Source organism: Schistocerca americana, chromosome 11 (assembly GCF_021461395.2).
Source record: "Schistocerca americana isolate TAMUIC-IGC-003095 chromosome 11, iqSchAmer2.1, whole genome shotgun sequence".
Lineage (NCBI taxonomy): Eukaryota > Metazoa > Arthropoda > Insecta > Orthoptera > Acrididae > Schistocerca > Schistocerca americana.
Window position 1 is genome coordinate 159858707 of NC_060129.1, and position 25323 is coordinate 159884029.

A 25323-nucleotide genomic window follows, 5' to 3' on the forward strand; every position below is an offset into this window, starting at 1 on the left:
AGCACAGCCAGTGATTTTCATACAGAGCGCTATGTGGCGTTACCAATAAGAAAACCTAAACAGCCTACTTACACATGTAAGCATGGTCTTTTCACAATGTATTTCTGACCAAAAAGCTATTCTGGAAGCTGGAGTGCCGAGTTCTTCTAAATCACACCTTTTGCGTTGTGTAGATATTTCCACACCAACTTTCAACCTCTAACAAATATTTCTTTACATCTAACAGGGAAGCAAAATAGCAGTTTTCATAAATTTAGCTTTACAACTGTTTAATGTACCGAAATATTTGCTAAAAGATTTTCATGCGCTATTGGACTCTTCGGGGCTGCATTTTCAGCAACACGAAACATATTTTATTACTTTCTGACAGAGAAACTAGATTCCAGTTTTCGCATTTCTACCCTCAACACTGCCTTAATAGCGACATTTTTCGAAACATTCTTCATCCTCGTTTCACCCCCTTTAGGGTTGAAATTTCGGGCAATACCTTCCCAGACGACGCGTACAGTGTAAGGTCCGCACCTCCTGGAGATTCCGAGTTGCTCACCTCATCTGACCTGACCCCGTCTAGCAGGGAGGAGGCGAGGACAGCCCCACACAGCACGCGACACAGCGCGCCCTACAGCGACTCGTGTTCACGGTCTGTGCAGCAGTGTCCGCAGTCTGTGGTTAGCGTCCCGGGTTCGATTCCCGACCGAGTCGCTAATTTCCTTCTCTCGGGGTCTGGGAGTTTGCGCCGCCCCCGTAACTTCAGGTCATCTCCACCGTCGAGCTGATCGGCCAAGTCGCGTGAAACGGGACGGCTTTCTCCTACCGGCCGAGCAACCCCCGGTGGAAATCTCCCGGCCAACACCGAAACGTCGCCACCTCAGTCCGTTTCCATGGTTCCGCAGCTCAGTCGGTAAAAACTAAACCCTTGTAGGCCCACTCGAATGTGTGCGCGCGGGTGTCCACGCCAGTCCACAGACAACTTTCACTATATCTATGCCAGAACGAAAAATTTATACAATTACTGTTGTCAAATGTACACTTCTGTATGATTTATACAAGCTGAAGGAAACCTCCTTCTGCCTGAAAACTTCCTGTGGTGTACACATTTTTTACACCCCAGTATTTTCCGATTCAGCGTGAAACATCGCTTTCAAACGATATGAAGCACAGGAAATGCACTGTCATGACTGTACCTGCATTTCTGAGGGAACCCGTAATTCTCTCTCGTTTCTGTTCTGCCACTTAATAGCAAGCTGAATCTATCCTACCTACATGACCTGTATAAAGGTCAAAGTTGCCTTGTGGTATCACCGAAACAACGAGAAAACTCGTTCATTCTGAGATTAAACTGAGCACATAGAATAGTCGCCCAGACAAGGTTGCAACCCTCATTTTTACAGAAGTTGGGTTTTGCATGGAAAAAGGTTGCTAACAGTAATTGGCGCAAGGTAGGGATACTGGAACTGTCTACCAATTCTTTTGTTGGCGTCAGATTGCCAAGTTTGCGTTGCACAGAACGAGGGTGTATCAATACGCAAGATGGCGGACACAAGTACCGGTACACTTATTACAGTCAGTGCTCAAAAACCGGTCACCTCTATACAACATGACTGTAGAGGTCTGGTCTCTTGAGTATGGAACTGTAGCGTGTCTGCCGATTCATGTTCTTTGCATCCATTGTGCTTCACAAAACTGAAGTGTCAGCAAGTTTTACAATAGTATAAGCAACCAGGCAGTGGTAACGATTCACTTTAAGTTATCTCCTTTATACAGAACATGTGCAAGCGTAACATCTGACACAGTAATGAGAAACTTACGAAATCGCCATTTATTCTGATTTTTTTTCCGATACACAAGTTGTTAGGGCTTGACAAACATATCCCTACATATAACGGTAGGTTCGTGTAGATGGGAAACAGTTTTACATTTATTGGGTACTGTATTCGAATTTCGCGAATCCGGACTGACCGCCGCTGTTTGCGAAACACGAAAATTTGGGCCGGATCTGAACTAACCCGAATGCCGCACAAACTTCCACAGCTCACGTCAATCCGGGTTCGTAGAATGCGAATCCATTTGGTAATGTTTACCACAGCTGTAATCGTGAGAAGAGAGTGTCTGCACCTCTCAAGGGCGCTGAAGTGTGATCCGGAGATGGAATTAACACGTACATTGCAAACATGGAGTTGAATTTATTTCAGAACTACGTATCACTGTATTTCGATTTAGAATCTCGTTGGGTACACTGGAATATGCAATTGGAATTATCGTGCATTGACGGAGACTAATGGGTTACGATTTCCCACAATACTGTTGTCACGGCGTACACATGAGACTGGATCTATGGCTTGGCCCACTTTAAAAGTATGCTCCCTTCTTCATCAGCGGTAGGATTAGCTTCCGTTTTGTTTTGCAAAGACGCAGTTGTATTTCTTGCACGAAAGGACGTTTCTAATGAAACCTGTAGTTTTCTTTCATTTCTATTCCGAGCTCAGCAGCGAACTGCAGTAGCGAGAGACGTCGGCACGAGAGTTTCCTGCAGCACATTCCTGTCTTCTGGTATCACGAGATCTCAAAACGACGTCGTCCTTATGTGTAAAACACAGCCGGCATCGGTAATTTCGAAATTTGTCTGTGTCCGTACGTCTTCAAACTGATGTCCGCATATAACTACCAAAACCAGGTATCACTTTTTTGTGAAAAAGCTAACGCACTCCAGAGAACAAGACGGGCTGCATGTCGTGCAGAAATATATGGCCGCCGATATGCGGTAGTCTGTGTCGGCAGCCTTTAGTGCGCACCGCGAATACGGCACGACGCTGCTTTCAGCTGTAGGGACAATCTGTGTGCGCCTCACGCCGCCCTGCACGGCGTGTGGAGCAGCCACCAACGACGCTCTTAAAGCCCAACTCCAGAAAATAAGCTGCTTATGTGTGAGCAGTAATGAAGAGGAGATGAGGTTATTATAACATTTTCAACATTTCGCGGTCCTGTCAGCAGCTGTATAAATATTAATTTGAAATTAACAACAGCCCCAGTTGCAATGTTTACCTAGATTTACCTAGGTTTCAGCTGGGACAACCCAACCTTCTTCAGAATACAAGGAACTACGATTTTTCCATACTGGGCAACGTCAGAAACTAAAAACTATAATAGAGAAATACGTCGCCACGTTGTAATAACTTATCCGGGAAACAGCCACGGCCCCACTCCGCGACCGCAGTACGGCAGCAACGGACGTTGTACTGGTACTGTCCACAGCCTCGAGAGCGCATGCGCGACAGTGTGTGTTGACACTCGTACCAACGAGTACTCCTGAACTTAAAGTTTTATGAATAACCGCGTGCGGCTAACGAAATTGACGTACACGTTGTCCAGTAAGGAGCACAGATATAGCGACTGTCTGAACATTTGTAATAGTTTGTTGGACGTCAAAAGTGAAGGGACCAGGCCGGTGTGGCCGTGCGGTTCTAAGCGCGTCAGTTTGGAACCGCGTGACCGCTACGGTCGCAGGTTCGAATCCTGCCTCGGGCATGGATGTGTGTGATGTCCTTAGGTTAGTTAGGTTTAAGTAGTTCTAAGTTCTAGGGGACTGATGACCTCAGTAGTTAAGTCCCATAGTGCTCAGAGCCATTTGAACCATTTTGAAGGGACCAATGCGTTTACTATTTTAAGCCAACCTAGCATATTTGAGCTAAACATCGAACTTGACCGCATGGGGATAACTACGGGTTTGAAATAACGGATAATCCCAGCTATTCGGCAAAACGGGAGTGCTAAAACATGTTGATTACTCCCTACGATTATGGCGGATGGAATAACGGTTGAACACCTTCAAAAAAGTTTCTGCTTCGCAGCTGCAGCTGGTAGTTAACAAGGTTATTTTTTGTCATGAAGTACGGGAACTTCGCAATGCAAGAGCTGAGTATTATTCGGAGGGTTGAGTGCGTGAGGCGTTTGCACCAAGTGTTCAGCGAATGTCGAACCACGCTTGCCATCCGCAACTTTAGGAGGGATAGGCTCCTTGTATCTCGTTAGTAAGGCTCTTCCTGTTTGGCCGATGTAAAATTTCGGACAATTGCTACATGCAATCTTGTAAACTCCAGATAATGACAATTTAGGCTTTTTTAAAGTGTGAATCAGGTTCTTCTGCAGCCTATTATTAGTAGGCAAAATTGTCTGGAACCCCTGGTTCTTTAGAAGACGCCCTATTTAATATGAAACTTTACCTATGAAGGGACTAACTTCTGGCATGATACCTAACGTGATACTTTTAGTCCCATTATGATTTACTTTCCTGTCATTTCAAGGTCTTAACCGTTATTTCGCGCTGTTGTTTCAAGGTTTGCCAGTTCGTGTTCGAAGGCTTCTGCGGATAGGGGAATGGATATCGCTCTATGTATACTAGAACGAAAAAGTGCCATTTTATGCGCCAGCGGGTGTGCAGAATCGGCAGATATGACATTTTTTCAACCTATGCTTCCTGGAGATGATGTCGTATTCCATGTCATCGACTATAGATAACTTAAGATCTACTACGTCCTACTCGGTGACTCGTTTTGAAGAGTAAAAATAATTTTCTCGTGGAGATCGTTAAACAGTACCAGTATCTGATCTATGTCTTCTTGGGATGAGTCAATCACCAAGAGAATATCATCCACGTATCTCGGCATACAACTTTATTTTCTCCGCCATCTCTATATTACTAACAAAAAATTGAGATTCTATCGTATCCATGAACATATCGGAAAGAATCCCCGCTAGAGGGCTACCCAATGCTAACCCGTACGGTTGTGAGTATATTTTGTTTTTAAAAGAAAAGTAATTGTATTTCGAAACAATGCGCAGGAGATTCATGAGCACATCAATTTCAATATCTGACAATCTCTTATGGAAGTCTAAGTCCGATGTACAGGTACGTTGGTGCGGAGGCTGGAAACATCGAAGGGGGCCAGCTGGGATGTGGCGTGGCAGATTACGTTATTCAGTTTATTTGCCATTCGACAGAGTTTCTGAAAGTAATTTTTCCGGAAAGCGAAGTTGTCCTTAATTTTGTAATGTAAACAGACAGCCAGCTTGTGGTACGCACTATTTGCACTGTCCACGATAGGACGTATCGGATGGAAGTTTTTGTGAACTTTGAATTGTCTCGTTAGTCTGGGAGGCTTCGGGTTCATATTCAGGAGTCATTTCTTTAGAAACACTCCTATTAATTTATTACTGTTCTGCAAACCTGTTCTTATCTCTTTACGTAACGCTTGAGTAGGATCTGATTCGATGGAAGTAATGCCATTTTGATCGAAAAAATGGCTGTTTTATCTATGTATTCCGCTTTGGAAGCTATAATTAACGAGTTCCCGTTATCGGCTTTCGTAATTAGGGCGCCATTATTCTCCAGTTTACGATTAATACTTTTCACCGGTCTATAACGTAACGCTTTGATTGAGCGACAAATCATTCATTTTCAAAGATTTTACGGGATTATTAGCCAAACCGCGTTTGAACATTCTTTGGCGGTTTGGTACACTTCAAGCCTAATTTAAGGCCTACTATGAAATTGTCTACCACGTGTGGTTCTTTAATCGCAGGTGCGATATTGAATTTCAGCCCTTTGGACAGTAGCTGGGTCTTAGCTGTTGAAAACATTATAGAAGTTTTATTACTAACACGTTCACAGAATGTGGGTGTGAAACCTGTATTATTGGAACACCCTTGTTGGTTACCTCTGATAACACCCTTGGACAAATTTGACAGTTTTTTCGCATGCCTTGCAGCGATTTCGCCTTTCTGTTTGGCAATGACATCAGTGGCCTGTGCCCAAAAATCATCTATTTGATAATTGGAAGACTTCGAATAGTGCATCAATATTTCAAGATACAACAAATAAGCTTTCTCGTTTAATTAATCTTTCTTTGTATGCAATTCCACAACCACAATTCTGTTATTGAGGATCTGAGCTATGAATTTCTTTTTGAAAGTAGGAGATTTGTAATATAATTTTCCTACATAATTGCGAGTACTAGCATGGCCATTTCATTTATTAACAAGTGTAAACAGAATAACGTGACACCGAAGTTTGTCAGCGGATATTCCATGCCGCAAAACACAATCGTTCTTTCCGTTGAACAGACAGCACGGCTCTTATCAGAGCCCCATCTGAGAAGAAATTCGCATGTTCTAGGTCAAAATGCGAGTAGATTTATGTTTTGTACAACATCTTCACATCCCCCCTTGGCGCCCCCGCCCCTCCCCCCCCTCCACAGAGATAAAACGCGACGTTGTTAAGCCGGTAATGAACGGAAGAATTTCGAAACACTGACTACTTCTAGCAGGAAAGAGAGGTGGTGAGCCCCACACAGCGTATCCCAGACCCAGTCGTGTTCACGGTCAGTGCAGCAGTGTCCGCAGTCCGTGGTTAACGTCCCAGGTTCGATTCCCGGCCGAGTCGCTATTACCTTCTCTCGGTGTTTGCGCCGCCCCCGTAACTTCAGGTCATCTCCACCGCCGAGCAGATCGGCCAAGTTGAAGGAAACGTTCTTCTGCCTGAAAACTTCCTGTGGCGTACACATTTTTTACGCGCCAATGTTTTCCGGCTCAGCGTGAAACATCGCTTTCAAACGATATGAAGCACACAAAATGCACCGTCATGAATGTAACTGTATACCGTCATGTGCATAACCGTAATACGTTACAGTGCTCTTTTCCAACACACTTGTGTATCAATCAAGTCTAAACCTAAAGCACCACAAAATTAATATCGTGATGGGGCATGCAGTAAAACTAAGAAACCACCTACAGATCCAAACGTGAGACGACTTTGCGGAATGTGGTGGTGGGTACTTTGTTCACCGAAGCCGTTCTTCACTGCGCCGTGACGTCAGTGTTGCTGCTGCCGCCGTCGCCCCCCCCCTCCCCCCCCCCCTCGCCAGTGTGCTCACAGCAGCCGGTTTCCACCAGCCTCGCCGCGTGACGTCACCCGCTGACCCTGGACTGGCGACCCGCAGTTGTCTGCACTGCGCGGACGCCCGCTTCCTGCCCACAAACCGCTGTTCCGCCGTGCCAGCGCGTCTCCTCGAAGCTTCCAGGCTTGCAGCGAAATGACGACGACGACGAGAAAAATCGAGAAACTGCTGCCAATAAAGACGCCTTACCGAGGATCACCCTACCCACGCGCCATTCGTGGGCAAAAGAGGAACCTAAATTTTTCCTGTCTGTTCCCTTGTGCTGCGCCGAGTACGCTGGCCGGAACTTATTTTATGGCGGCTGTTTTTTGCAGTAACCCTTATATATTTGCGCTGGTCACTTTCAACAGTTCCCAGTAAGTGGCTGTTGTCTGCGCTCTGATTCGTTGATGCAGAAGAGACTGACCGGTCGCCGTATTCCGTTTTATACTACCGGAGCACTGGTGCCACATTTAGTGGCTTTGTATTGAACAAAGAGCAAGGAAAAAATCCCTCTAAATCTCGTAGCTACAGGTACAAATTCTTACAACATAACCGCGCAGAATATCGCTGTATGACGTCATCCCCGCAAGCTGCACTTACTTTAGGTTCAAATACCAAGTTTAATTTCTGACGCTTCAAACTAAGCACAGTAAGAAACTAACTACAGTAAGGTCCGCACTGTGGATCACTACACAAAAACTGCCAAGAGTGGACGCCATCGTTTTCTTTAGTCCCGTCTGAAATATTTCGGTAGAGAAAAGTCACGTTAATAAAGCTTTGCGTGAGTTTATAAAAACAGCACCATTCATCATGTATGAATATGTTTTTGAAGCACCTACATAAAAGAGGATACAAGGATGGTAGTAATTCTCTTTTAGCCAATTTAGAGACTAACCGTCCATAGATATAATTTTCATGTTTTATGTCCATCTAGGTGGTAACGATTATTCGCATATTTTTATGTAAATAAGTAAAAAAGAGGAAATAATTTGTACACGCAATAAGTGTAAAGAAATATGCAATACTAATTTCTGTAAGAGAAAAAGAAAGAGAAACAGCTGTTTGAAACTGACAGATAAGGGGACTGAAATCCCTGATTTGTCAGTCGTCTTGTTTCCTTGGAGTTGGCAAAATTTACACGACAAAAAAAAGAAGGCATGAAGGTCGGGGGCATATTTTGATAAACAGTAAGCAGAACGATATTTGCTATCACCAGATTTGCCCAAGCATTACGCATTTTAATCGTAAATAAACGAGAGACGGACTTATTCGTGAGTGGTAACGAGAATTCATTGTATCAGCTGTGCAACTCAGAGACAAGCAAAGGTCCTGCAGTGCTTTAGAGAGGACGTTACTTCATCTACCGTGGCATTTCGTAACTTGTAATCGCAGTTTTACGTACAGAAAGGAACGACGCTTCAGTGATACTGTAAGTGAACTAAGGGTAGGTAGTGCGTGAATTACAAGTTAATGAACAGGAACACTGACAGCTCACCATACACTAGGTATTTACGCGTTAGAAAGCACTTGTGTATAAATTTCTCAGCATTATTTTGAAAGAAGAATAAAGCCATTGATGCAGTGGTTTTCCGTACTTGGCTCTCCACATAACGAACTTCTACATCCAATTTTAGAATTCAAACACTTACACTCGACGTATCAACGATACCCGCGTCTTTGTATACGTCAGTTACACGCGGAACTGCATCGTTTACATGTACGTACAGAATTAACTTGTGTACCACAGAGGAGTAGTATGGGTTCAGTAGAAGTAGGCATATACTCATTTACGTACATTATCTTTCATTGCTTACGGAAAGATTCCCGACACTAAGGTACACAGTGTATGTACTGGGATTAAAGTCAGCACGTGAAGTGTAACCAAGCGTGTTCAGAAAGTACCAGATTCTGTGAGTTAAGTATTAGGCGCTGCAGTGATTAATTGTAAGGGCACAGAAGTACTTTGATGGTTAACATTTCGCGGGTGTTCCTGGAGGCACATTACGTGTACAGATATTACGTACGTTATTGAAATAATCCGTAAATGCAATGTTGTCAACCGGACTGACTAAGAATTTAAAGACTTCTTGGCCTTGTGTAAAATGAGCAAGGGGATCGATATCATGAGTTGGGCTGCTCAGCACCGTACTGGTGTAGAAACTAAGGACGACGGGAAATGCCGACAAGGCAAGGGAAGACTTTTCGTGTGTTGTAACATGCGAGGTATTTGACCAAATGCGGCAGCTGCAAAAAACCGTGTAGGGGGGGGGGGGGGGGGGGGCTGAACGAGATTTCTGTACGCAGTCCACCCAAGTCAACAGCACGCAAAAGCCACGAACTCGGAACACCGCAGCAAAGTGTGTGGAAGACAGTGCGTCGGCGGTTACACTCCAAACCGTACCGTCTGGATCCCTTACAACAATTAAAAGCGGACTGTTACGGCCGGCGCCTTCAGATTTGCGCCACATTGGAAGCATCAATTGAGGATGGACATTTCGCCCCCACGCTGATATTCAGCGACAAAGCAATTAACACTTTTCTGAAAAAGTTTATCTCCGCAATGTGAGAGTGTGCCGAACTGAAAATCCTCACCAAATTTCGGTGCATGAACGCGATTCGCCGAGGGTTAATGTACCCTGTGCAGTGTGACAGGCGAAGCTGAATGGGCCGTTTTAATACTGTAAGACAACTGTGGCGGGTACATCTTACCTCGATATGTTGAACTTGTGGTTGTTTCGACTACTCATTCCTTCAGGGAGCATCGATGTTTGTTGCTACCTAAACTACGAAATTTCGCATCGCTGGATTGGCCGTAGGCGGTTAACGCAAGAACTGATCAGCTTGCAAAAGCACTTAGCAATGGATGCTTGAAAATCTGAAACTGGTCACGGGTTTGTGTAGTTAAACTGTGTGTGTCGTAAATTGCGGTTGTCTCCTATATTTAAGTCATAATGTTTATAATTCTACTACAGCCCTGTTTCTCTTAATGTTTATTTTCGAAAATCTAGCGATTAAAATAGGGTTTCATTGCGCTGTGGCTGACCTCTGTGAGTGGCTCAACTTCAGATTACAAGCACACAGTGGTACAGCGAATGCTGGACATTTGCCACGCCGCGCATTTGCCACACTTGCCCCTTCGCCAGGTAGCTTGACTAGCGATCCCTCAGGTTAGCGACGCAATTCCTCGTACTACTTCTGTCCGCTTTCGAACCGCCGTCTTCACATCTTACTTGATGCAACCAGTACGTAAGGGACCTCCATCGACATCTCGGGGAAATACAGAGCTGCTTCTCCGAAATGTAAACATTTATAACATTTGGGAAACGAAAGCAATACCGACGACTAAGTCAGTATGTGATTAGTTGTGCCGAGTATAAATACAGATCCCTCTGTCTGTACGGTAGCTTCCTTTCACGCTCACTTATTGACATAGAAACAGTCTATCGCCATGAGAACAACAAGAACGGAAAGATGTAAAAGAGTGCGAATGTACGCTAATCATTTCTTTTTTGGTCACTGCAATGTGCCTACTTTAATTACTACAACTGCATGCCCAAAAGACAATAAGGGAAGAAGAAATGGGTATGTGAACGTTTGAAAAGAAGAACGACATACTCCATATTAATTTACTCTCTAAAATCCGGTATCTCTTGCGGCAAAACATTAGTTAATAAAGTGTAGCGGGACAATGTTCAAAACATAACTGAAAATACGCTACTAATTAGAGGTAAGAACTTCTATGACTGACATGTCATCTAAAGTCGACGTACATTTTTAAAATGTTAGAGATAAGGAACTGTGGTAATACAGAATGCTATGCTTGTAACGTACGTTGTTGTTCTACATTGTTTAGCTCTGATATTTACAGAGTCACAGAGAAAACATGCTACGTTTTGGAGGGAAAACCGTAATTGTAATGATCTGCACTACAACAGAAACAAGAAGCACAACGTAAGGGAAAATAATGTAATGCCTGTTCCAACTCACAAGTGACATTGAAGCAGATAGTTCCTGTCACTTAGGGTGGGCAGCGGTTATTTTCGACAACCTGAATAAAGTAATAACTGGCTCCTTTTGCCGACCCCCGGTCTCATATGAAACAGTTGCTGGACAGTTCAAAGACAACTTGAGCCTCATCACAAATAGGTACGCTACTCATACAATTATAGTTGGTAGCGACTTCAATCTACCTTCCATATGTTGTCAAAAGTTCATTTTCAGACCCTATACAAAACAACTTCTCTAATTGTTCTAAATGGTCTCTTTAAATTATTTTGGATAATTAGTTCACGAGACCACTCACATTGCAAATGGTTACGAAAACACACTTGACCTCTTAGCCACAAATAATTCTGAGCATCACGACGGATACAGGGATTAGTGAACACACAGTCGTAGCGAGGATCAATTCCGTAAAAAAGAAATTCACCAAAACTAAACGCGAAATATATCTATTTATAAAAGCTGCTAAAAATTCGGTAGACTTCTTTCTAAGAGACACTCCCCAATCCTTCCAAACTATGTAAGTGAAGACCATATGAGGCTTAAAGGTCAAACAAATGTTATCAACAGCACTCTAGAGATTCGTACCAAATAAATTAATAAGAGACGGAACTGATACCCCATAAATGTGGCGGAAACTCCAAAGAGATTCTGGTCCTATTTTTAGTAAATCAGCGGAAAGGCTCAGTAAGTAGCTTTACTACGCGGCGGGTGAGGGGGAGGAGGGGGAGGGGGAGACCAGGGACCCAACCCTTCGGAGCAGCTAAAATCGTGGCGAATGTCCGCACACCGGTACAGCACGGTTACTGCTGCACGCAGGTTACCCTCAGCCACGTGTCAGGGCGACACCTCGCCACCGTCTCCACGCTGAGTCACGTTTACTGCCAGCCCAAGTATCATGTGAGACACCACAGTGAGAAATTTTATGCAACTATCACATTTTGCTGGTGGACAGAACACCTAATGAATTGAAAGCACCCGGAAACACTGTACACATTCCTAAGTCACGAGTGACCTTACTCCCTTATTATTGGATATCTATGTGTGACGTAAACAGCTGATTCCACACAACCGCGATTAAATGGAGGCCTTTTTAGGAAACTGTTTTGGCTGCCGCTACTGTTCATCCGTGATCGCCACAGTTTTCTACAATTCAGCAAATCTTATCTCGCTACACACGACACGTTTTGAACAGGTCTTTAATACGGCGTGCATCAATTGCGTTGTACATTTTGTGATAGGCGAGTATAAATACGAAAGCCACCACACATAGTTCCACGTCACGAAAGTGAAGGGCATTTAGAGCACCGATTCCGGGTTACTTACTATACATAAAATCGCGCAACTTTTATCAAATCATCCTGTCCCTCACGTGTGACGACAGTCACTTTTCCGTGACGTCACGCGTTCTGTGCTGCCATTGGATAAGGGGAGCACACTGAACAGTCGTCGTATTGATCTACCTGTTTGCGAAGAAAATTGTCAATTTTATGATTTTGGTATTCAAATTTGCGTTTTACGACGATGTGTAGTCTAACTGACACATGGCATTTCTGAAATCTTCAAGACGGGTCGTCTTCAGTACTTTGTCATGCCGAAGTGTCTGTAAATGCGACTTCAGTGACCACCGACGATTCCGAAACTGTGACTTACCATCAATAACGGGTAAGGCTTCTGTAACAGTATCTGGCTAAACGAAATAATGTTTACTGTAGGTTTCTGTCAAACATAAGTAGCAAATGCCCCCACAAATGTTATAATTTTGACGTGATTCAGCCTCTGACGGAAACTAACTACAAATCTACCTCGACTCTCGCAATTGTTTCACTGGAAATGGGACAAATTAAATCCAGATTCTGCCGCCGTTACAGGCTGCACATAGAAATCTACACTGCACTTTAATCGTGTCATTTCAACGTCAAATAAAGAAGCTGGTAAGTGACGGCGTCAGAATCACCGACATTCATTCCTCCCTCACATAATATACGACAGAAGCGCAAGCCGCACAGAACACGGCGCGCCTCACAGGTCGCTGACGCGTTGCTTTGTCGACACACCGGGCTCTCATCATAAACAGACAAATAGTAACACGAGAACAGCCCAACAAAGCGATGCAGCGTTGTAGAGTGCTAAAAAAAATTTCATCAGCAAATCACAAACGAGGAGACGTGACGTGACAGAGCGATAAAAAATACGAAATGTTTATTTCGTGAGCACAGACATTAAGATAAATTCTCAAGAATTCGCCAACTAATACGCAAATGGTCGCCTGTGTGTAATGAGGGTGTTGGGGAAAGCTACAGATTGCTCGTCGACCACAACCTTAACTCCAGAACATTGTGAAAATACGGAAATGAACGCGAGTGCTGCGTCTCCTCGCCACAAGCGTGTCGGCGTCACGCCACGAGTTGTGATTCGCGAACGGATTTCAGGATCCGCAACGCCCACGCACGAAGCAGCTTCCTACATCTAATTACTTTGCAGACGAGTTTACGTGTGTAACATGTGACGTTAAGCGTGTAAGCGAGATAAAGTTTAGAAACGGTTTGAAATTGTTCTTAACGTGTGTTCGAAAGCAAGTGCTCATTCTGAAATACTGGGTAAACACAGTCTGCTTAATTTGCGCTCCTTTTTAAAGAAAAGCCCGTTTATCGCGCGTCTAAATTTTTGACACGTCATGTCTGCTGATGTGTGGGCCGTACGACGACGTAATTGTTGCAGATACCCTACGGGGTGTGGGGATACTGTCTGCAAACTGCGTCGCGAATAGGTAGGTACCGATAAACTACAACGATACGTCTGATGTCTAAGTTGACTCCATGAACAGCGACAACGTGGCCGGGGTAGGGGGGGGGGGGGGGGGGGGTAGCGGAAAAATCTCTCCAGTTCCCGTAGTCTTGCGTGCAGTTTCTTGGAAGTCGGTAACTGCCCTCATTCTGAAATACTGGCTGAATAACGTCCGCGTATTTCAGCGCCCTTAGTCACGTTACCTCGCGACGCGCAATGTTTCCAACTGCGGTACTTCTCTTACTGTGTGACAACCGCAATTTAAGATTATACCTCTGAATGAGTACATCTTGACAACATTTTAGATGTCTGAATTCGGCCACATTACGCGTAACATTAAAAAATAAATTTCTCCCACGCCTGCAAGCCGCTACACGCCTTGTCGCACTAAAACTCGCTTACTGCAAAGTTCTGCGTTTGATGGTTTTCGTAAACTTGCGTCCTACGAACATAATCAAGAACGCGAGGTTTTCATTTTAAATGCCTGTTCTACGTGAATTCCGTGGAAATCTACACTGGCACATCGAAACACTAGCCGACTGAATGTGGCGTTATTTTCCATTCGTTCCACGTTATTCTCGCTCAAGTTTTCATAGACTGGTGCAAGGCCACAAGTAACGACCAATAAATCACTGAACACTCAAGACGGTAATTTAACACACTGTTAGCCACCCCCTTTGTTCGTAGCGGTCGTAATTTTTCAAAGTAAGACAAAGTATTAGACAAGAGCAGTAAGTGAGTTACGCGACAAAAACCACACAAAAGCGTGCAGAACATCCGCCGCTCCCATAAATTCCTGCCTCACCTTTCTGAGGTATTCCCGTGGAGACACAAGATACACGAGCTCTGTCTGGGCAGGCAGGACAACGTGGCACGCCGCTTCCACCAGGCTGCTGCGTCACAACTGGACCGCACAGACAGCCGGCTGCCCCACCCAGCGCTGACGTCACGGGGCGGCGTTGCCAGCTGGCGCGGCAGGCGAGGGAACGGCTGCAGCAGGGCGTCTACGTCTGTGTCGGCACTGCCGGACCGCCTGCGTCCCATCCACGCCACAGTCAGTAATCTCGAACCGCGCTATACAGCTGGCAACACACACACCCTTCGCCTGGCGCCCCAAAAACCGGATTTCGTAAACCGATTTCCCAGTACCGCTTTTGGTCAACGCAAAGATGGAACAAAGACGCTGCATTTTGGTCACGGGATGAGGAGAGGTGTGAACACAACATCTTCCATCATCGTGCTGAGTGCCAGTGACTTACGCGCGAGCTTCGCGATTTGTGTCGATCATTTGCTACTCCAGAAACGACGGACGAGTGTGACAAGTTTTCGTTAAAGAACGTTACAGGGATATCAATGCTGAGGTCATCGGTGCCTGGGCTCACGTACTACTTTAACTTAAAATAAGTTACACTGAGCACGACACACATTTACCCTCAACGTGTGGACCAACTGAAATCATTCTGTGATTTCGTTGATACTGGATACGGGAAAGTTCTGGGTAGTATTAAAACTAGATGGTTGTCATTGTTTCCAGGAGTTACGAAAGTTATTGATACGTATGAACCTTTGAAATCTTGTTTTCTATCTCAGAATACGTGTCCCACGTTGCTGAAACAAATTTTCGAAAACCAACAATCACTTCTTTGGCTTCATTTCACACAATGCCCATTGAAAATGTTTTTAAATTCAATCCCAAAAACCACGGTTTCAGCTTGCTTCAAGAAATAATCTATACCATTTTAATAAACTTTGAAAAGGAAGGTACTTTCAGTCGGTCAAAATACGAGCCTTTTACCAATTGTAAGACACTTCGACACTTTTGTGACTTGTTTGGAAAAGTAGATTTCTCCACTTCAACCTCTGAAATCATTTCATTGGAGAACACCAAAAAAAAAAAAAAAAAAACTGTTTCTTGGGCTGAACTTTTAAATTTTCTAATAATTCTTAAGGCAGTAGACTGATGTGCAACATTTCAGACGAGATAGGATGCGTGAACAACTTTGTATCCCAGAAACTTGAGGAATTGGAAAAAAGCTAATTTGGAAACAGATGAGAGACTGTGCGATACATTCCACACACTTAAAAGTACAGGTACTTCATGTAAAAATATAGACACGCTTGTGAGTTTTGCTCCTGCTGTACTATACACAAATATTGTTGCGGAAAGAATATTTTCAACTGTGAAGTCCCTTTGGAGGGTGGAATGTGTAGTGCTAGAACCACTTCATTCCCCACATGTGCTGTGTGTTTCATATTAGAGGCCAAAAACGAACATAAAATTCTTTGGCAAGTACAGAGTAGAGGTGTTCTTATTCGGTAACTGTACTGTCTAATTATTGGATTTATAGTGAATTCTTGCAATGGGCCTTTGTCCTCAGAAGTTGACTGCCGAAAGTAGTTGCTCTCTGTCCCAGTGTACTTAAAAGCAGAATAAGCAAGCATTCTTCAAAACTATATAATGTATGGATGGTCAGTGTCTGCATCAAGTAAATCCTACCCCATATTTGGCAGATTGGGTTCCGCATTTGGAGGCTGCATTCGAGAGGCACGTACCATATGTCGAAGTTTAAGCACCATTTAATATTTTCGTGTGTTTTAATTCAGACGTAAACGTCGAGTGGCTCTTTACATACCACCTCACAGCACCACTCTGCTTCCTAGTCAAGATCGCTAAAAATCACTCAGTTCTTATCCTCCCTTAATAGCGATCAATAAAATTGTAATATGTTGTCTTGTGTATCCAGTACGAGGATATTTCATTCCTTAGCTCATACAACAGTCTGACAGGTGGTGGTTTTCTCGGCTATTTTTCCAGTACATGAACCGATTTCAGCCACAATCTAAGTTTGTGTGTCTGGTGCGTGCTCAATGAAACGAAAATAACCTCTGTTTGCCTGGTGGCTGTTGGTATTTGAATTCAGGAACAGGTTTCATTCAGAACACCGACTTTGCCATTAAATCTGAATTTTGCGGAGAACAGGTAGCCTTCATAATGGCGAGACCCTTTTCCACAGGATTTCGGTCACCCCAGGGATCTTGTGTTGATGCTGTGACATTGTTAGGGTGTACTAACACGTAAATTTTATTTTCTACAGATCGCACACAATTACTTCATTGTGGTTGATCAGCGTTGTTGCTTGCTTTATGAAACAGTGTCGTCTTTGTTGTCTGTTTTGAATTTTGTGTGAAGTGTGTTTATGGTACTTTGGGAGCTTTTCGTTGTAATCCTTTTGATTGGGGTTTTTTAAAAATGTAATTAATGCTCGTGTGACGATAATTTTGCGTTGGGAATTGCGTGTGAAGCTCATTTTCATCCTATTAGGTTGCTTGTGATGAATACTCATGTTTAGCCAGTGTGATGAACTTAGTAAAAATTTAGCATGTTATTTAAGTGAATCTGTTTCAGATAGTGTTTTTTTTGTGTAAGATTTTAATTTGCGTTATTCGAAAATAATTACGTGTAGTCGCTCCAAAAGCAGTACGAGGAGAAAAGAAAAAAGGTGGTGAGTAGACGAAATGCTCAGAAAAGAGACTTCGAAGGTACAGAGAAGTGTAGGAGATAGATTCGCCCCACTTTTAGCGACGAAAATGTGCAAAATGAAACAGTAGGTTCCTCCGATGCGAGGCAAATGAGTGAGCCTTCAGTGGTGCAGCGGAGATGTTTAGACTTAGGATATGCACAGCCTGTTCCACTCACAGCTAGCAGTGTTTGGGGTCGAGTGCACAACTTACTGAGTGTGAGTGCGGGCGAGGCTGAAGCAACGATAAGTGAACAGAGGGCAGCAGTGCATGTAGCTCTGAGCAGAACATGAGTGGCCAATTTGGCGACGCTGATAAAAAGAATAAGCACATAGCGAAGAGTTAAAGGCAGACTGCAGACTTGCAGGCGTCAAACGAGGAGCTGAACTGAGATTTAGTTGCCGAATATGGCACCTTAACGACTACAGTAGTATCACTGAGTTCAGAAACTGATGATGATATGGAAGAAACGTTCAGAACTTAGCAATCAAAATCAAGGACGATATCGCTGTAGAAGTTACTGCGAAATTTGAAGAGGTGTGTGTGTGTGTGTGTGTGTGTGTGTGTGTGTGTGTGAATCGTAAGAGACGAAACTACTAAGGTCATCGGTCTCTAGACTTACACACTACTTAAACTAATGTAAACTAACTTATGCTAACAACATCACACACGCATGCCCGTGGGAGGACTCGAACCTCCGGCGGGAGGGGCCGCGTAATCCGTGACACGGCGCCTCAAACCTCGCGGCACTTGGAGAGGCAGGAAACAGGTTAAGTGGGATAGAAGGAGGACAGGAAGGAGTGAGCGGGAAAGGCTGGTTGCCAGGAGGCTAGAACAGGAGCATGGGGGATGTGACTGATTGTGATCATAGGGAATTCTTTAATCTACTAAAACAAATGCCCATGTTCACTGGCAACATACAGGGTGGCGCAAGAAATGTGTTACCATTTTGTTTTTGAAATATGAACTTTACTGTCAATACGATCTGACAGGAACATACTACAATGAAGAGCCGCCCATGGAGATTTGTTCTAACTCAGCGCATACTCAAAATGGCCACCATTTCGTTTCCGACCTTCCTTCAAACGAATACTGAAGTTAGTGATTACCCTACGGCACATGTCGTCCGTAATTTCACTGCAAGCTTGTTGAATAAGTCTTCTGAGCTCCATTAAATCTTGTGGACGTTTCGGGGAAATTTTTTCCTTTAGGAACCCCCAAAGAAGAAAGTCACATGGATTGAGGTCTGGACTATTGGAGTTTTTACACGAGCATTTCGACATGCGGACCATTTCACTCAGGTTTCCAGCTCGCTTCAATCACGGACAAAATTGGCTCCCCAATGGCGGACATATTGACCATGTGCTCAGAACAAATCTCCATGGACGGTTCCTCATTGTAGTATATGTTCTTTTCAGACTGTATTGACACAGTTTATATTCAAAAACAAAATGGTAAAACAATTCGTGCGCCACCCTGTATGTAAGCGAAGTACGGACATTATCGAGACACTTGGGAGCGAACAAACAGCAGGAAATTTGGAACTGGAAAGTACAGGTAAGGAAACGCTCGATGGTGCAGATACAGTACATGCACAGAAGCCTTAGGAAATCATAACAAATACCTACAGGCAGTCCACTTAAACTGGAATCTAACATTTTATAGGAATCCACAGTATTTGCGAACTGAAATGAGAAACATTAGGTAATTTTGAAAGAGAAAATGGGAGCTCAACTTGGAATCGACCGAAGTACAAGTAGGAACCACTGTGGATGAATAGGCTGACTCGAGAAAGTGCAGAAGAAATTGAGAGCAGAATTCCTGCGTCTGTGATGAAACGAAAATTAAGATGCACTGCGATGAAAAAAGAAAAGAAAATGAGAACGAGAATTGCCCGAAACTACGGAAGACGCTGTGATAATACGATGCTAAACAGCATCTTCTACATTTGCATCTGCATCTACATCTATATGCTCTGCAAAAGACCGTGGCAGAGAGTACGTCCCACAGTACCAGTTATGAGGGTTTCTTCCTGTTCCATTCACGTATGGAGCGCGGGAAGAATGAATGCCTTTGTAAGCTTAGTACTTATTGTAATCTTATCCTCGCTATCCCTATCTGAGCGGTACGTAGAGGGTTGTAAGTATATTCCTAGCATCACCATCTAAAGGCGGTTCTTGAAACTTTGTTAATAGACTTTCTCGGGATAGTTTGAGTCTGTCTTTAAAGAGTCTGGAAGTTCAGTGCCTCGCGTACTTCTGTTACACTCCCACGGGTCAAACAAATCCATGACAATTCGTGCTGCCCTTCTCTGTATACGTTCAGTATCCCTTGTTAGTCTTATTTGGTGCGGGTCCCACATACTTGAGCAACATTCTAGAACCGATGGTACGAGTTGTTTGTAAGCAAAGTCCTTTGTAGGCTGACTTATCTCCCCGAGTATTATTCCAGTAAACGGAAGTCTGTCACCAGCTTTACCCACAACTAAGCGTATGTCGTCATTCCATTTCATACCATACCATTTTTTTCGTTTTGTGGAGGCACAGTCTTACATTTATGAACATTTAAATCAAGTTGCCGTTTTTCCACCGCTTTGAATTCTTATCAAGATCTGACTGAATATTTATGCAGCTTCTTGCAGACAATACATTACAGATAACTGGATCATCTGAAAAACTCTGAGGTTACTATTATTATTAATACACTACTGGCCATTAAAATTGCTACACCACGAAGATGACGTGCTACAGATGCGAAATTTAACCAACAGGAAGATGATGTGATATGCAAACAATTAGCTTTTCAGAGCATTCACACAAGGTTGGCGCCGGTGGCGACACCTGCAACGTGCTGACATGAGGGAAGTTTCCAACCGATTTCTCATACACAAAAAGCAGTTGACCGGCGTTACCTGGTGAAACGTCGTTGTGATGCCTCGTGTAAGGAGGAGAAATGCGTACCATCACGTTTCCGACTTTGATAAAGGTCGGATTGTAGCCTATCACGATTGCGGTTTATCCTATCGCGACATTGCTGCTCGCGTTGGTCGAGATCCAATGACTGTTAGCAGAAAATGGAATCGGTGGGTTCAGGAAGGTAATACGGCCGCCGTGCTGGATCCCAACGGCCTCGTATCACTAGCAGTCGAGATGACAGGCATCTTATCCGCATGGCTGTAACGGATCGTGCAGACACGTCTCGATCCCCGAGTCAACAGATAGGGACGTTTGCAAGACAAGAACCGTCTGCAGGAACAGTTCGACGACGTTTGCAGCAGCACGGACTATCAGCTCGAAGACAATGGCTGCTGTTACCCTTGATGCTGCATCACAGACAGGAGCGCCTGCGATGGTGTACTCAACGACGAACCTGGATGCACAAATGGCAGAACATTTTTTCGGATGAATCCAGGTTCTGTTTACAGCATCCGTGTTTGGCGACATAGCGGTGAACGCACATTGGAAGCGTGTATTCGTCACAGCCATACTGTCGTATCACCCGGCGTGATGGTATGGGGTGCCATTGGTTACACGTCTCGGTCACCTCCTGTTGGCATTGACGGCACTTTGAACAGTGGACGTTACCTTTCAGATGTGTTACGACCCGTGGCTCTACCCTTCATTTGATCCCTGAGAAACCCTACATTTCAGCATGATACTGCACGACCGCATGTTGCAGGTCCTGTACAGGCCTTTTTTGGATACAGAAGATGTTCGACTGCTGCCCTGGCCAGCACATTCTTCAGATCTGTCACCAATTGAAAACGTCTGGTCAACGGTGGCCGAGCAACTGGCTTGTCACAATACGCCAGTCACTACTCTTGATGAACTGTGGTATCGTGTTGAAGGTGCATGGGCAGCTGTACCTGTACACGCCATCCAAGCTCTGTTTGACGCAATGCCCAGGCGTATCAAGGCCGTTATTACGGCCAGAGGTGGTTGTTCTGGGTACTGATTTCTCAGAATCTATGCACCCAAATTGCGTGAAAAGGTAATCACATGTCAGTTCTAGTATAATATATTTGTCCGATGAATAGCCGTTTATCATCTGCATTTCTTCTTGGTGTAGCAATTTTAGTGGCCAGTAGTGTATTTCGTCTTCTGTAGAGTGTGATTTTGCAGCTGTGTTAAGGGCAACCTACAGTTCACAGGAGTTTCTGCAAACGTAACGTTATTTTGACGCCATAAGTTTTGCATTCATGTGGACCGGGCTGTGGATAAGGGAGAGATTATAATGTTGGCAAGAATTAGCTCCGAAACTTACTGAAAAAGTTGTGCCAACTGGATTTGCTAATACGCCTTCATCAACACCAACAGTGAGACCAATAACTGATTTACAAGCAAAAAGAATCTTAAGCCAGCCTGCACAGATTCCAATATTCTGCTCATTCAAGTTTTTCAAGAAAATGAAATTTTTAAATCATCTGAAAACTGATGTGTGGAGCTGGTCCGTAGTCAGAAAAAAAGGGGGGGCCAGCCACTCTAACAAGTGAGGTAAACCATCAGCTCACTTACCTTGTGTCCAGTAAGTAAAGCCGTTTCGAAACAACACAGCTAGCATCTCTCGAAAACACGTCACTATCTGTAACGTTTTGTGTAAGTGGTTGAAGAGGTACTTTAATGGGAGATTTTTGTCTGGGAAAGACGTGGCCTCTAAAACTTAGCCCGTAAATTGTATTTTGTACACTTTACATATGGCTACATTTTATGTATAGCTGAGACTACGCTACCTTTTTATTCTGTTGCAAATGTGTCAGTTCTATGCTTTTTATTTTTAACGGTAATTTGCTCTGCCATATGATCAACGTGTGAATATTTATTCGCATTTGCGAGTTTCACACTTAATATGTAGATTTGAAAATTATTGACAATGACAATCCAGACCTGCTACGCACACCTCCAGGGAGAGAGAACTACTATATGTACACATTATCGAATATTTAAGAACTAACTGCAATTAACGTAATAAAGAAGTCCCAGAACCTTTGCAAACGTGAAGGTGATATGGTAGGACGCGAAGTCACCTCCGTAGCCACCCTCTGCTCTGCAACTCAACGCTTACAACCGCTGCCTCACAATCAGCCCCCGCACCGTAAACTGAATGTAACGAAGGCTTTAGCAGCCGATACTTCCTTACATGACGTCTGATTATAACACATCAGAAAGAAAGTGTGGTGTTTTAAAAAATCTTCCATGTACAGTTGCGTTGAAACGGTGCTGTTTCATAATACGGAATTTAGGACCTCATATCCAGTAGCAGCCATGACAAATGACAATTTTTTTCATGCATAAATAATTATAACAGTCACGTGCAAATGTCGTCAACTCACGGGGTAACAGTGTGGTAAGTTTCTTTTTTTTTTAACCAGTCTTGACGGCCCGCATGAAGTCTGGTCTTCCGCCATTTCCTTTTTTTGTCTTCACAGGAACACAGCCGACCAAGCTAGCAACACCGTTGTTCCAGCTCCAAGTACTGGAGACGCTGTCCAATGCCCCGTACTGCATGCCTGGACTGCACACTTGCGAAGGGCGTTTCAGTTTTCCAATACCTATGTACCCTAAAATGGATCACAGAGTTTCGCGGTGTGCAACTTAATAAATAATGACTCCGAAATGCACCACTTACGCCTCGCGGAAACTGAATATAACCTGGCGTCTACTACGACTGCTGTTTCCCACCAAACACAAAACGATACAACTGAAGTCATGAGAAAAGTTACTAACGTCTAACTTTAAATGACGGGAAAATTCTCCGTACAACTTCGTTTGCATGACGTAGCTAAAAATGATATTTCCATCCAGATGACAAATTTATTACTGTCTGTTCATTTGAACGCTGATGAGTGAACCATCATTTGAATTCTGGGTTCCATATAACACTAAGAATATATACTTGCAATAAAAACGAGAAATTTTCGTGTGATATGTAATTGTAAACTGCAAGATGTGCATTTTTCTCAAAATTGGTGACGTATGAGTTAATTGCCATATATGGCTCAAAACCGTATCAACCAAAACCATTAAAAATAAACGCAAAATATATCTATTTAAAACAGCAGATAAAAATTCGCTTGATGCCTTCCTAAGAGTGTCTCCATTCCTCCCAAGCTAATTATGTAAGTGTAGACCAGATATGGCTCAAATTCACAGATACAGTATCGACAGCAATAGATTCATACCGCCTAAGTTAAGAGACGGGACTGATCCACCATGGTGCACAAAACACGTCAGATCAATGTTGCAGAAGCAACGAAAAACGCATGCCAAATTCAGAGGATCGCAAAATCTCGAGGAGTGGCTAAGTTTCACGGAAGCTCGAAATAGTGCGGACGTCAATGCGAGATGCTTTTAATAGTTTCCACAATGAAACATTGTCTCAAAATATGGTAGAAAACCCAAAGAGATTCTGGTCGTATGTAAAGTACACCAGTGGCAGAAAACAGTCAACACCGTCACTGCGCGATAGCGATGGAGAAGTTGGGCTGCGTTCGCATTGCGCGCCGCGCCGAGCCGAGCCGGGACGGCGAAATCGGGGAAAATCCATTTCTCCGATTTTCATGTTGTAAAAATTCTTAGCGGTATACGAGTCTTCGCCACATCGTTTTATTAACTTATTTTTTTCCTTAAAAGCGTTACTTACGTCGTGAAAAAAGAAAAAGTCTACTTTTCGTTTCGCGTGATTTCTTAGTTTCGTAACGCTTTCCAACAGGTTTTGAAGAAAGTATGCGGCTAAAAACACTCGGGATGTCGCCGGCTCGGCTCCGAGGGGCTCACGCCGTGTCGGCGCGGCCCGGCCGCCAGTGTGAGCACCGCAGTTCAGAACCATATGTTTGATATTAAAGCGGGCGGCGGCCCGGCCAGGCCGGCAGTGTGAACACAGCCTTACCGATGATGGTGCCACCGAAGCGGAGTTACTAAATACAGTTTTCCCTAATTCCTTCACGAAAGAAGACGACGTACATATCCCAGAATTCGAAACCAGAACAGTTGTTAGCGTGAGTGACAAATCACTTTACTAAGGCAAGTCTTCAGGTCCAGATGATGTAGCAATCAGGTTCCTTTCAGAGTATGCAGACAACACAGCATTTCTTATCAATCATGTACAACCGTTCACTTGGCGAAAGGTCTGTTCCTACAGACAGGAAAGTAGCACATGTCACACCAATATTCAAGAAAGGAAACAGGAGTAACCCATTTAATTACAGACCCGTATCACCGACCTCAATTTGCAGTAGGATTTTGGAGCACATACTGTACTTTAACATTATGAATCACTTTGAAGAAAATGACCAACACTGATTCAGGAAATATCTTTCTTCATTCCCATGAAGTAATGAGTGCTGTCGACAAGGGATCTCATACCGATTCGATATTCCTAGATTTCCAGAAGGCTTTTGATACCGTTCCTCACAAGCTACTATTAAATTGCGTGCATACGGAGTATCGTCTCAGTTGTGTGATTGGATTCGTGATTTCCTCTCCGAGAGAGACCACAGTTCGTGGCGATAGACGGTAAATCATCGAGTGGAACAGAAGTGATATCAGGCGATCCGCAAGGTAGTGTCATAGGCTCTCTGCTGTTCCTGATTTACCTACATGATCTAGGAGATAATCTGGGCAGCCCCCTTAGATTGTCTGCAGATGACGCTGTGATTTACAGTCTAGTAAAGTCATTAGACGACCAATTCCAACTACAAAATGATCTAGAGAGAATTTCTGTATGGTGTGAAAAGTGGCAATTGGCACTAAACAAAGAAAAGTGAGAAGGGTCATCCACATGGGTATTAAAAGAAATCCGAGTAATTTTGGGTATACGATAAATCGCACAAATTTTAGGGCTGTTAATTCGACTAAATACCTAGGAATTACAATTACGAGCAACTTAAATTGGAAAGATCACATAGATAATATTGTGGGGAAGGCGAAACAAAGACTGCGCTTTGTTGGCAGAACACTAAAGAGACAGCTTACATCACACTTGTCCATCCTCTGCTGGAATATTGCTGCGCGGTATGGGATCCTTACCAGGTAGGATTGACGGAGGACATCGAAAAAGTTCAAGGAAGGGCAGCTCATTTCGT

General features: G+C 43.8%; 1 protein-coding gene across 1 annotated transcript in view; it reads right to left on the reverse strand.

The window, feature by feature from the left end:
- The window catches only part of LOC124553998 (TD and POZ domain-containing protein 1-like), a 39055-nt gene extending 24457 nt beyond the window's left edge, over positions 1-14598 (reverse strand). The window contains exon 1 of the mRNA XM_047128018.1: positions 14530-14598. The gene's annotated coding sequence lies outside the window, so the exon portion shown is untranslated. The remainder of the gene's footprint in view (positions 1-14529) is intronic.
- Between the last annotated feature and the right edge of the window lie 10725 nt (positions 14599-25323).